This window comes from Eleutherodactylus coqui, chromosome 6 (genome assembly GCF_035609145.1).
Source record: "Eleutherodactylus coqui strain aEleCoq1 chromosome 6, aEleCoq1.hap1, whole genome shotgun sequence".
Classification (NCBI taxonomy): domain Eukaryota; kingdom Metazoa; phylum Chordata; class Amphibia; order Anura; family Eleutherodactylidae; genus Eleutherodactylus; species Eleutherodactylus coqui.
Genome location: NC_089842.1, coordinates 22981536 through 22994898, shown reverse-complemented (window position 1 = coordinate 22994898; position 13363 = coordinate 22981536). Strand labels below are relative to the sequence as shown.

The following is a 13363-nucleotide window of genomic DNA, read 5'->3' as shown; positions in this document are numbered from 1 at the left end:
AGGGCGCAATGCTCTGCACGGCCGATATACCAAAAAAAAAAAAAAGTGCAACACTGCTAAAAGCAGCCTCCACACTACTGCACACGGTTAAATGTGGCCCTAAGAAGGACCGTTGGGGTTCTTGAAGCCTACAATCACTCCTAACACTCTCCCTGCCTAACCACCACTTCTGTCCCTGTAGTATTACTGCAGGGCGCAATGCTCTGTACGTCCGATATACCAAAAAAAAAAAAATGTGCAACACTGCTAACAGCAGCCTCCACAGTACTGCACACGGTTAGATGTGGCCCTAAGAAGGACCGTTGGGGTTCTTGAAGCCTACACTAACTCCTAACACTCTCCCTACAGCAGCTCCAACACGATACCACTGTCCCTCAGCTATCTCACAACGCATCTGAGGCGAGCCGCGGGAGGGGCCGATTTTTATACTGGTGATCTCCCCACCTGATCTCCCCACCTGATCTCCCCAGCCACTCACAGCAGGGGGGTGGTATAGGGCTTGAACGTCACAGGGGGAAGTTGTAATGCCTTCCCTGTCTTTCAATTGGCCAGAAAAGCGCGCTAACGTCTCAGAGAGGAAAGTGAAAGTAACCCGAACATCGCGTGGTGCTCGTTACGAGTAACGAGCATCTCGAACACGCTAATACTCGAACGAGTATCAAGCTCGGACGAGTACGTTCGTTCATCTCTACCTATAAGTACAACGTGGTAATAGGGGATATTGTAATATGTATAGATTTACAAGGTACATGAATAAACTGATATAAAGTGAACCCAACAGATGAGTCTTTCCTTCAGCCTTTAGCATTTAACTCTTGATAACATCTGTGGTTGTGGTTATAAATCAGCTAATAAGAAGGTTCAGGAGAGACGAGACAGGGGCTGGAGACCCAGCCATCAAAGGAGGTCATGGATCTACTATTAAAAGGAAGTCTGATTGAAGGCTGTACAGCTCCGATGCCGGTAGATGTCCAGCAGGGTATTCTTATTGAATAATTACTCTGTTGTCGGAGGGCCTCTCCAGCATGTCCCATACCGCAGTACTGGCTCTAGCCAGCAGATGACACCATTGTGCAATGGCAGAAAGAGAAAGACCCCTAGGAAACCCTGAAAGCAAAATTGGATTGCAAAGGGTTAAATAAACCCCATTGCAAAAATGAACTCAGCCCAAAATACATGCATTTAAATACAAAATATGTCCCAAAGGAATCCGAAGCCTTTAGAGTTCGTCTCAGGTGTTCTACTTAAACAAGGTAATCTGTAAAAATAACAAACCATCATACAAAAATGATCGAATTAGTCATACAGCACTGAGGCCAAAATGTCAAGTTCATTCTACAGAGAGCAAAACAACCTGCATTCAAAAACATCAGCTTTTTTACTTGAAGGCATCTCTTTGAAGTGTTCCATATGGGATACAGGGTCCTTTAAAGATTAGTGATAAAATCAGGAAGTACACAGAACATTGTCTGCACTAATGCTGGTTAATCAGTGACAGAGTCTAGTTGAAGGGTCAGCTTCGATTTCCCATCAAATCCACCAAACTTCTCATGAGGGAAAGATTAGCTGCGTACTCCCTTGGGCTGGACAGACTAACTGAAGAGCACCGTGGTAAGTGATAGACTTCAAAATGTGGATTTCTTTGAGATGTAGGTGATCAATATTGAGAATTTGATGCAAAAATTGCTGAGTTGGATCCAAGTGACGTCATACGTATAGGGGACATCACGGAGTATGGAGATCGCATGACCATAGCAGATCACAGGGGGCTGTTCATGTGCCCAACTGTCTCCTCAATTTCCCATGGACAGTAAATCTAAGAAATATTGTATTAATTAATGATTTTGGTTTCTCCGAGTGTCGGCTGAGGTGGTTTTTATTGGTGAGTATGTTACTATTATACAACTATTCAATGACAACCTACCTGGAGCAATGGAAGGGAATGTCATGTCTAGTCATGGTGATTACAGGCTCCAAAGAAAGGAACCGTTCGTGTATCCGTTAGACCCCTGCTGTTGGCTGTACTTATGACGAATGTTCCCTTCCACACAGGACCAGCTCTTGGCCAATATGATTCCTTTCATAACACCTACGCTGGAACCTCTGTCTACTTCGCTCTTTGAGACCCACTCACTGTGGGAGAGTTAGGCTTTAAAAATTGCAAACTGTGGTCACAAAAGTCACATATAACATCATAAACTTCATGAGCCAGATCATTCAGTCCAGGTGATAATAAGGTTTAGTGGTCAGATCACAGAATAGTTAAAGCCCTCGAAAGAAAACAAAGCAAGAACTTAGAGGCCAGTTGTAAATCACTAGACATACTGGCTACTTGGCTTTGTTCAGTTCTGACTGGATTGCCCAGTGAAGACCATGGAAGACAGTGATTTTGGATTCAATGGATTTGAGGAGATATTTCTCTCGTTTAAACCTTTCTTGGATGATGCTCAAAAGATTAGATGTGCTTAGCGCCAAGGAAAAAAGAACATGTTGACCAAGAGGAACTTTGACCAAACACACTGGAGCCCGGCCTAATCTCAATCTTACTTTTCCCACTAAGAAAGCTGCCATCAAACAACTATTTCCACATATCAGGCAGCATACAGACATCTTGGCTCATGTCTAAGGGCTCGTTCACACAATCATATGCAGGTTTTGTTGAAAATTGTAATGGGTTATGTTTTTCGGCTATTCCAGCGGGTTTTTGTGCACATATGAACACACCCATTGAAATCAAGAGATGCTATTCGCTGTCTATTACTCGTGTAAGAATCACAGGCTTAAAACGTTGAACAAATACGTTCGTGTGAACGAGCCCTAACTACTGATTTTCTTGGATTCACTGACAATTCTTTTCATTTTCACCAACATCGAGTAGCATAAATGCTCCTAGGATAAGGGTGAGGATGTTGGCCATGAAATATATCTGTAAGCTCTCCAGATCTGTGAGGAATACTTACATCTTAGGTCCGCTTTATTTCAAGAAGCTCCTTGGAAGGTGGTTATATAATTATTTAGACTGAAATTAAAGAAAAATCCATTAATACTGGGTCTAAGTTTTTCAATTAAATCCCCCCACAATCTCTTGGTTGGAATTGTTTTGTCTATGGTCTTCCAGCGGTTTTTATAGACTCAACTTGAGGTTCTGAATTATAGCACGTCTATGACTATGAATGTGGAGGACATTGAGATACTGTCAGAGCTGGTATTTTGTTGTTGATCTTCGTTTTTTGGTTCCGTTTCTCATCGAAGACCGTTTATCATACAGACCACTGACAATCCGCTAATTGAAGTGCATAGAAGTGATCTGAGATGGGGCAGCGGGAAGCAAGATGACAGGAGTTCCTCTGGATTGCATTGACACCAGATCTCAGGTAAGCCATGTCTTAGCAATGGACAACCTCATGCAACATACCGGATACATTACTTATGCTGTACTAATACTGAGTTACATCCTGTATTATACTACTGAGCTGCACTCACTATTCTGCTAGAAGAGTCACTGTGTACATACATTACTTATCTTGTGCTGGGGGTGGTTATATTTAAGACCCGCAATGATGTATACATAACATCACTGTTATTTTATTAATTGTTAATGTACTGTGCTTACTAAGGTATAAGTTGTCTGATAGCTGGAAGCAGGCAGGACAGCTAGTACCAGTGGGGAAGTGCTGAGTGTGCTGTTGAGGGAGAGAAGCCTTCTCCCAGCGCAGACATATAGCTTACTGATAGGCAGAGCTATGATGTATCTGTGGTGGAGGGAGAGCTACTGTAGCGCTGATGAGGGTCCTGCTTGGTATTGCTGGCCCCCGGGTTCTCTGGCTGACAGTTGAGCTGTGTGGTTAACCCTGTAAGGATGTGGTACTTATATTTTTTATTTTCGGTTTCCCCTCCCCCCACTTTCAAAAAATTATAACTCTTATTTATCTAACAACGTAGCTGTCTGAGGGCTTGTAGCTTTTTTTTTTTTGTGGGATGAGTTGTGTTTTTCAATGGTACTATGTAATCATATAATGTACTGAAAAACGTAAAACAAGAATTCTAATTGGAGTAAAATGGAAAGACAATGCAATTCTTCCATCTTTGTGGTATTATTGTTTCTACGGGGTACACACTGCAGCAAAAATCATGATATGATAACTTTATTCTATAGCTTAGTACGATTGCGAAGATACCAAAATTAATATAGTTTTTTTTTTTTGCTGTACTAATTTGAAAAAATAAAATATATTTCAAGAAAACCGAAATTATTTTCTGCCGTCATCTTCTGACAGTCATAACCTTTTATTTCATCGACATAGCTGTGTGCATCCTGTAGTTTTTATTGGTAGCATTCTGGAGTACATACAGCTTTTTATTATTTTTTTTTTTCTTGGAGATGGGGGTGACCATAAAGTGCAATTCTCAAATTGTGTATTTTTAAAATTTTCTGATGACTTTCACCCCGTGGGACCAATAATGCGTTGCTTTAATAGATCAGACTTTTATTGAGGCAGTGATACCAAATATGTTTTTGGGTTTTCTTATTTTGCTTTTTTTTCATTATAAATATGGAAAAGGTCTTTTTTAACTGTTTTATTACTTTATAGTCCCTATCATGAATTTGAACTTGAGAACATTTGATTGTTCCTTTAGCTTAAAGGGGTTGTCCCGCGCCAAAACGGTTTTTTTTTTTTTCAACCCCCCCCCCCCCCCCCCCCCCCCGTTCGGCGCGAGACAACCCCGATGCAGGGACTTTAAAAAAAAAACGCTCAGCGCTTACCTGAATCCCCGCGCTCCGGTGACTTCTATACTTACCGGTTGAAGATGGCCGCCGGGATCCTCTTCCTCCGTGGACCGCAGGGCTTCTGTGCGGTCCATTGCCGATTCCAGCCTCCTGATTGGCTGGAATCGGCACGTGACGGGGCGGAGCTACACGGAGCTACACGGAGCCCCATTCAGAAGATAAGAAGACCAGGACTGCGCAAGCGCGTCTAATTTGGCCATTCGACCATTTTAGATGGCGAAAATTAGACGGCAACCATGGAGACGAGGACGCCAGCAACGGAGCAGGTAAGTGAAAAACTTCTTATAACTTCTGTATGGCTCATAATTAATGCACAATGTACATTACAAAGTGCATTATTATGGCCATACAGAAGTGTATAGACCCACTTGCTGCCGCGGGACAACCCCTATAATGCAATACTATAGTATTACATTATACTGCAAACTGACAGGTAAGCTATCAAGCCACGCCACAGGCATGGCTTCATGGGCAATCTGCAATGGCTGTCCTGCGAGCCATCAGAAGGCCCTCGGCTGCCATGGCAATGGCACCCTTCAATCTCATTGTGTGTGGGCCGTTCTGGACCTCTGAACTCTGATTGGGGCACTTAAATGCCGGTCAGAAATGGCGGTGGCATTTAAAGGGTTAACAGCTCTGATCAGTGTGAGCACTGATTGCTGCTGTTGTAGGCAGGTGTCAGCTGTGAAAGACAGCTGTCACCCACATTGTATGAAGTGGGATTGCCCCTGATCCCACTCCATACAAACCCTAAACCTCCATGACATAATTGTAAGTCCTGGAATGTTAAGGGTTTGATTGTCTTTTCTGACCGCCTGCCCTTCATATAGGCTGACAGGCAGAGCAGAAGACCGTCCTGCGCCTCTGACAGGAATGGAGGGGCTAATGGAGTGACGTCAGAAGAGAGGACGATAAGGAGGCCATAACAATAGTGACCGTCCTGTTCACCCCGCTGTTATCCTATACTGAGCTATATATACCTATGCTGAGACTGTTCACCCCGCTGTTATCCTATACTGAGCTATATATACCTATGCTGAGACTGTTCACCCCGCTGTTATCCTATACTGAGCTATATATACCTATGCTGAGACTGTTCACCCCGCTGTTATCCTATTTATACTGTTTTCCGTGAAAACTGACCAAGACGAACTTAAAAATAAATAATATGTATTCACCGTCATCCGGAGTCCCTTATATTTTAAGGAGTAACACACTGGTCAGATTCCGCATACGGGAGCCCTGACCGCAGCCGGCGACCCTGCATACCTGTCTACTTTCCTTTTCACCTGTATTGTGGATGGCCGTGGCGGCTTACCATTGGACATGCACAGTGCAGATTTTTTTTTAAATCTTTCTTTTTCCCGCGCCATTGCTAGGCGATGACGCGGGTATCCATGACCTATCTGCAATGTCAATTGTGGATGGGCCGCGGATCAGATGGTTTCCATTGACTTCAATGGAAGCCGTCCGCGCGGAGCCCAGACAAAAATAGAACCTGCTGTGATTGCTGTGATTTTTCCTCCGCTCATGAAAATTCCAGTTTGTTTCCCCGAGTGTGTAGGAAGGAGCGATTTTGCATAGCATGTTCCAAACGTAAGTGCAGACGCCAACTGCAGATTCCACAGTGGTAATCCATTCATGTGACGCCAGACTGATTCTGAGTTACATCCTGTATTATACTCCAGAGCTGTACTCACTATTTAGCTGGTGAAGTTATTATAGGTGTGGAATATGATGCAGATTATAGAGGCTTAACACCAGCTCAGCTGAACAAATAACGCTTTACTGAATGGCAGATAAAAAATAAAGTGGCAAAAACATACAACAGTATTATCTGGATAGAATGCAAGCAGAGTTATGGAGCCATGGGTGTGGTTACCATGCAGGTCCAGCGAGTATTCTGGGGGAAAGCCAAGGGTGAGTATCAAGTGGTCTCAGGTCCGCAGTACAATGAAAGAGGAGGAGAGGAGCTTGATTAAGCTTATATAATAAGCTTAATCAGGAGCAGGGCGAAGCTAGATCAGGAACTGGATAGCAGGATCTAGGAACAAGGCTAAGGTATGCACATAGTTAGAAAACTTCCCAGATCATCAACTTTGCAGGGTGCTCGGCGGTGGGAATCTTTTCTATGAGGATGAGGTGAGCCATCTTCGCATGCAGTCCACGATAACAAGGGTGGTAGTCATTCCTTTGAGGAGGACAGATCCACTGTAAAGTCTATAGCTATAGACCCCCATGGTCTGGATGCGACTGGAAGAGGTAGTAGAAAACCCAGAGGGTTAGCTTGTGGCATATTGTTCAGAGCACATACTTTGCAAGTGGTCATAGAATGGTAGAGTTGGAAGGGTCCTCCAGGGTCATCGGGTCCAACCCCCTGCTCAGTGCAGGATCACTAAATCATCCCAGACAGATGTCTGTCCAGCCTTTGTTTGAACACTTCCATTGAAGTAGAATTCACTACCTTCCATGGTAACCTGTTCCACTCATTGATCACCCTCACTGTCTAATATCTAATCTGTGTCTCCTCCCTTTCAGTTTCATCCCATTGCTTCTAGTCTTTCCTTGTACAGATTAAAATAGGGCTGATCCCTCTGCACTGTGACAGCCCTTCAGATATTTGTGGACAGCTATTAAGTCTCCTCTCAGCCTTCATTTTTGCGAGCTAAACATTCCCAGATCCCTTAATTGTTCCTCATAGTACGTGATTTGCAGACCGCTCACCATCTTGGTAACTCTTCTCTGAACTTGCTCTAGTTTGTCTATGTCTTTTTTTAAGTGGGGCGCCCCAAACTGGACACAGTATTGCAGATGAGGTCTGGCTAAGGAAGAGTAGAGGGGGATAATTACCTCACGTGATCTACAGGTGGTGACATACCTCTTCTCATCCCTTCTGCAATTGGGCCACCAGAATGCATGACGCAAGAGTTCTAAAGTCTTTGTGACCCCAAGGTACCCAGCAAGCTTGAAATCATGTACCAGTTTCAGGACTTCGAGTCAACCAGCCTCGGGAACATACAAGTATAGTTGGTGTTCTCACCATCTTTGAAAAAAAGCTTCACATTCTTAGAAGGATAACCCAGGAAAGGGTAATTTTGGTATCCTCCGTTAAACTTTTTTAGAAGGTCTTCTGAGTGCAAGAAAACCCAAAGGTTATTTGGGGACAGAATTGTGTAGTCTGTGTTTGACCTCTCTTCAGGCTCTAAAAATATCCTGGACAAAGCATCTGCCTTGCCATTTCTGGAACCGGGGAGGTAGGACACAATAAAATTGAACCTGAAGAAAAACAGGGCCCATCGTGCTTATCTCGAAGATAACCTCTGGCAGTATAGAGATATTCTAAGTTCTTATGGTCAGTAAGAATTGTTACTGGATTTGGTGAATGCCACCTTAATGGCCAAAAGCTCCTTGTTCCAAACCTCATAGTTTTTCCCCACAGGTGATAAGGTGTAGGACAGAAATGCTCAAGGATGTAGTTGCATCTTATTTCCAACATGTTCTGACAAGATAGCTCCCACTACGAAGTCAGAGGCGTGAACCTCAACAACAAAATGCAATTCTGGTCTTGGGTGGATTAATACTGGTGCTAAAGTAAATGGAGTCTTTAGTTTCTCTACAGCTATTTGTGCCTCCGGAAACCAGGAAAACGTGTGTGCTTTCTTAGTGAGGGAGGTGATAAGAGAGATGACTTTTGAGAAGTCATTAATAAATATTCTGTAGAGGTTCACAAAACCGATCAGGTGCTCTACTTTCTTCAAATTTTTTGAAATGGGCCAATCCAGGATGGCTTTAATCTTGCTGGGGTCCATTATTAGGCCATCTAAGGAGATAATGTAGCCCAGGAATTGTATTTGAGTCTGTTAAAACTTGTACTTCTCTAGTTTGATGTAGAGAATATTTTTTGGAGTCGTTCCAAAACCATCCTAACGTGCCTGTGATGTTCCTCCAAGTTATGAGAAAAGATAAAGATGTCAACGAGACAAGACACTATGTATTGGTTCAACAGGTCTCAAAATATGTCATTGATAAAGTACTGGAAGGTGACGGGAGCGTTACAAAGGCCGAATGGCATAACTAGGTATTCAAATTGACTGTACCTTGTCCTAAAATATGTCTCCCATTCGGCCCCTGGGCGAATCTGTACTAGGTTAGAGGCCCCTATTAGATCTATTTTAGTGAAGATCTTGGCAGAGCGGAGTCTCTCTAACAATTTTGGAATCAAAGGAAGAGGGTAGCGATTCTTGACTGTAATCTTATTTAACTCCCTGTAATCAATACATGGTCACAGGGTTGGGTCACTATTTTCCACAAAGAATATGGGCGCCCCAGCCAGGGGAGAAGAAGGTAGAATTAAGTCCTTTTTCAACTTCACATCCAGGTATTTTTGGAGCACCTTCAAATCTAGTTCCGAGAGGTTATAAATCCACCTGAATGGAATAGAGGATTTAGGGAGCAGCTCCACTGGACAGTCATATGGCCTATGAGGTGGTACTTGGTCAGCATTCTTCTTGCTGCAGACATCCCTGAACATGTGGTACTGAACCAGTAACTTTGCACAGTCCACTGGTTTAGGGGTAGATGGTGCCATCTTGCAGTTCTCTTTACAGTATTCTGAAGGGAAGACAAAAGTCCTGGATTTCCAGTCGATAGAGGGATTATGAGGAGAGAATCAGGGGATCTTGAGAATCAACAGAAATTTAAGTGACAAGATAAGCTCGAAGCAGATTGTTTTTTGATGGTCAGGTTTCATGCAGAGCTCAAGTTTGATTGTCTCCTGTATGACTAGTCCTGAGGACAAGGGTAACCCATCCACAGTTTCCATATCGACAGGTATGGGCTTTGGTCTACTCTTAATCAAACATTGCTAAGCAAAGGATCTTCCAATCACCCATTGAGATCTCTATGGGGAGAACAAAATGATGGAATGTAGGAAAGGTTAACGGCTGAATTGGACGCAGCCTTGACAATGGTTAGGGCAACTGTCCATTGGAACTTATTTGGGCAATGTCCCGGGTTCCCACAATTAAGGCATTAATTTTCAGCACGGCGCCTTTCTTTTTCAGTGGTTGAAAAGGGTTTATGGATGACCTCCACCTGCATCAGTTCTGACACAGCCCCAGTCCATGGTTGGGGACTCGATGAGGACTAACTGGAGGAGTAGATAATGTTATTGCCAAAACCCCACAGTCTCTCTTTTTGCTGCTCAGAAAGCCTGCGGTAAATTCAAATACATAGTTGAATGAAGTCTTCCAGGTTACCAGGGGTCTCCACCCTGGCAAGCTCGTTCTTTATAGTCTCAGATAATCCTGTCGAAATTAGCTCTGCTGGGCAGCAGGGTTCCATGTGGTATCAGTCAACCAAGCTGTGTATTCTGCAACAGAGCGTCGTCCTTGCCGGAAGTTATGTAACTTTACTTCAACTGTAGCACAGCAATTGGAATCATCAAAGATTTGATCCATTGAGGTAGGAAAGGCAGCAAGGCCAAGGCTGTCAAGGAGATTACTGTTGGTTTCTATATGCGGTGAGGCCCATGCAAGCGCCTCATCAGTGAGGAGATTGATGATAAAAAATACCTTCTTCCTGTCACTAGTAAACAAGGTGGGTTGCATCTGGAAATAGATTCGGTATTGGTTCAGAAACCCTTGATATTGAGGGCAATTAGTAGCATGTGGACATCTAAGCCTAATTGATGCAAGTCCAGAAGTTGCCCCTGTAAGCTGATGGTTTCCTTCTGCTGATCCAGCACCAGCGCCGGTAATCCAGCAAACGTCTCTGCAACTTGCGTCTGCAAGGTGGTCATTATGGGCTCCATGTTTGTTGCATCATTATTTTGTGGCATGTTTGGCACTAGATTTGGTATGGAGCCATGGGTGTGGTTACCGTGTAGGTCCAGAGAGTAGTCAGGGGGAACGAAAAGCATGTGAAAAAAACTGGTATGGAGGCGCAACCCTCTAAGCTACTAGAAGCACTTCTTTCTCCTCCAGTGTCACCCCCAGTCATCCTGTTGTCCTTTCCAGCCAAAGTGACGAAGGGGTTCATCCTCGAAACGCGTATTCTATTGTTGGTTTTTAATTTGTGAAAAAATAAAAAACAAGTGCTTTCACCATCACATATTGGACCTTGATCTTCATTTTCTAGTAGCTTAGAGGGTTGCGCCTCCATACCAGTTTTTTTCACATCCTTTTCGCTAGACTCATGCCCACACTGGTGGAGCGTCATCTGGTTGGCAGCACCTCCACCATTCGAAATACTCCATCATTGGAAACACTTTGTACTCCAGAAATATTCCACCACCCTCACTGGGTCTTGCTCCCCACTCCTTTTTTAATTCTTTTATTCACATAGTCAGAGGGAAGCCAGAAGTCAATATCAGGTGGTCTCAGGTTCGCAGTACAATGGAGGAGGTTGATATCATTGTCAGGAGGAAAGCCAGAGGTCGGTATCAGGTGGTCTCAGGTTCACAGTACAATGGAGGAGGCAGATATCATTGTCGGGAGGAAAGCCAAAGGTTGGTGACGGTGGTCTCATGTTCACAGTACAATGGAAGGGGAGTAGAGGAGCTTGATCATGGCTGAAGCACAATCATCACACAAGGAGAGAAGGAACTGGGTCGTAAGGTGTGGACTACACTAGATGTTAACAAGGTCCTGTTCAGTGTATGTCTGAATGTGTGGGCTATACCTGGTGGGAACAGGATCGTGTTCAGTGTATGTTGGAAATTGTAGACTACACTTGGTGTGAAAGAGATCCTGTTCAGTGTATGTCTGAAGGTGTAGACTGCACTTGGTGTGAACAGGGTTGTGTTCTGTGTATGTCTGTATGTGTTGACTACAATAGGCGTGAACTATCCTGTTCAGTGTGTATTATGTTGCATTTTCATTGTCTGCTGCTCCTGCTTATTACCATCAAGGGTGAGACAGATGGCCTCTAGGTTCGCGTGTGAGGCCGTCCTTATTGATACAATCGCCCTGCTTGTAGGCAGAGTTCCCCTTTCCTGTGTTGTAGTTGACTTGCTAGTGTAGAGACTCACAACTCACAAGACAACGAGGACCCTTGACGTGGGCTTGTGAGCTTATGTATTCTGGCCTAAATACTAACCAATACCTCACAGGTACTTCTAGATATTTCCATGTGTTTGGTTGTTTAGTATATTGGTAAGTATTAGGTCATCCAGTGTATTGGTGGGCCTGATGTCCTTGTTTTCCCTGTGGGTGTTTGTCTGCTTACCTGGTTTATGTTTGTTTGATGTTGGTGTCTGGTCGCGTATGCATGTCCCAACTCTCATTTCTTCCTTCCAGTCCTTAATTAGGTTGCATTCATGTAAGTCGTTGTTCTTATGGCCTGCATGGATGTAACACTGCCCATTATACCTATTATTTACAGATATATACATGAGCACTTAACCCCTTATAGAATCACTGTGTACCAATATTACTAAGCAACTGATATCAGTCACATATGATGTATATGTCTCTGAAGGCTATATGAGTACTGGAATGTTATAAGAGGAGCTGATATAAGTCAAATACTGTATATGATGGAAATATCTTTGGAGGATCTCTGCACTGAAGATATGTCACATAAAGTAGTGATGAGGGATGTCACTCATACCATTAAATGTCACTACAGTCAGGATCTCTTCAGTGGCTGATCACAGAGAACAACAGATATTATTCATATGATAGAACATAGAATGCAGGGTTATACTAGGTGTATTTGGACTCCATGAGCCCAGGTTGTGCCTCGCGGCTTGATGTGACACATTGTGTGCTCATGGATATATGGCAGAGTGACCGATCACGGCAGAGGGTAAAGTCCTTCCAGAAGCTCCCCAAGCTAATTATTACCCATAGAAAGACCTGGCCAGCACAGTGCGGGTATGTGGCCTGACACGGGGAAAACATTGCTGGGCCATCAGTCCTCCAGAGCCGACTGGGCTCTAGATGGAAACTTAACCCCAAGACTGCCATAGAACAAAGTCAAAGGAAGGTAAAAGCAATGGTATACAATATAACGAACAACCCTACATCCATAACAATGACGACTGCAGGTAAACCAGCAATTCATCATCATCAACCAGACAAACATGCGCAAAACGGATCCTTCAGACTCAAGAATAAAAAAATGTACCATTACTCCACAATAATCTACCAGAAAAAACACTCCACCAGCAGAATAGTGAGTGCTGCTCTGGAGTATAATACAGGATGTAACTCAGGATCAGTACAGGATAAGTAATGTATGTACACAGTGACTCCATCAGCAGAATAGTGAGTGCAGCTCTGGAGTATAATACAGGATATAACGCAGGATCAGTATAGGATAAGTAATGTATGTACACAGTGACTCCACCAGCAGAATAGTGAGTGCTGCTCTGGAGTATAATACAGGATGTAACCCAGGATCAGTACGGGATAAGTAATATATGTACACAGTGACTCCACCAGCAGAATAGTGAGTGCTGCTCTGTAGTATAATACAGGATGTAACTCAGTATCAGTACAGGATAAGTAATGTATGTACACAGTGACTCCACAGCAGAATAGTGAGTGCTGCTCTGGAGTATAATACAGG

The 13363-nt window shown here is 43.6% G+C and overlaps 1 protein-coding gene across 1 annotated transcript in view; it reads left to right on the top strand.

Moving 5' to 3' along the window:
• The first annotated feature begins 1585 nt into the window (after positions 1-1585).
• HPN (hepsin) overlaps positions 1586-13363 on the top strand; it is a 39343-nt gene continuing 27565 nt past the window's right edge. The window contains exons 1-2 of the mRNA XM_066606435.1: positions 1586-1611; positions 3269-3374. The gene's annotated coding sequence lies outside the window, so the exon portion shown is untranslated. The remainder of the gene's footprint in view (positions 1612-3268; positions 3375-13363) is intronic.